This window comes from Temnothorax longispinosus, chromosome 11 (genome assembly GCF_030848805.1).
Source record: "Temnothorax longispinosus isolate EJ_2023e chromosome 11, Tlon_JGU_v1, whole genome shotgun sequence".
NCBI lineage: Eukaryota > Metazoa > Arthropoda > Insecta > Hymenoptera > Formicidae > Temnothorax > Temnothorax longispinosus.
Genome location: NC_092368.1, coordinates 8,179,279 through 8,180,500, shown reverse-complemented (window position 1 = coordinate 8,180,500; position 1,222 = coordinate 8,179,279).

Sequence of the window (1,222 nt, the reverse complement as noted above, 5' to 3'; positions counted from 1 at the left end):
AATGTGGCGTTTACTGGCGGTTATTGGCCAAAGCATATAACCTCAAAATTTGAGGTTATATGGTTGTTGTCATTTACTGTGTGTTTAATAAATGTTAAATATTTTCCATAGTATACGCCAATCACTGTGTAAATACTTGTGAGTTTGCTAGTCGGTTCTGGCGCCAATGAATGCCAGTCAGTTGGCGCCACTAATCATTGCGTGTGAAAACCGGCCTTAAGGAACAAATGCTGCTCTATCTAGCGGATCTCACCTCGCGGTCATACACACGTACCTTTTATAGTTTAAGAAATATTCACGATGTTACAACTGTACCCTTGTTACTTTTGTCCCCGGTCTACCCTACCGTGTTCAATTGTTTAAAAGCGAAGCTAAATTGCATGGACAATGACGAAAGCAATTGTGTTTTACTATTTGATGAAACAAAAATTAAAAAGGTTTTGATTTTCACGAAAAACGACAAAAAATTGAAGACTTTGAAAACTTGGGATCACTGGGACATAACACAACCGTAGCGACAAGTGTATTAGTTTTTATGGTACGAGGTTTGTTACATAATTGGAAGCAACCTGTAGCGTATTTTTTAACCGGTGGAACTTTAAATAATACTCTTTTAACATCTGCATTAAATCAAGTTATAGGAGCAATATTAGATACGGGATTAAAAGTGCGTACTATTGTTTGTGACCATAAGGCACTAATAATCAAAGTGCTATAAAACATAAAATTTCTATAGATCGTCCTTATTTCATGCATGGACAACAAAAAATATATGCGATTTTTGACGTACCACATATTTACAAATCTATAAGAAATCAACTCTTAAAATATAATATTTTTTACGATGATAACAAAATAGCATCATGGAATGATATACGTTTATTATGGCGATTGGAAAATGATAAAGCGACAAGAGCTGCTTGCAAATTATCGGAAAAACATGTAAATCCAAATAATTTTGACAGAATGAAATGCCGTCTAGCTTTACAAGTATTCAGTCGCAGAGTATCAGCAGCTTTATTAACTGCAGGAACAGCAGGAGGAATTAATACTGCATGAAACTGTAATGCATACTGCTGAATTTTTTAGAATTCTGAATGACAGTTTTGATTCTTTAAACAGTCGCAGCTGTAATAGTCCAAATCCGAACGCTTGTGCTCTATCGCAAATTTGGCTTGATGTGGAAAATGATCTCAAACAATTATTAATAGATTGTTCTAAA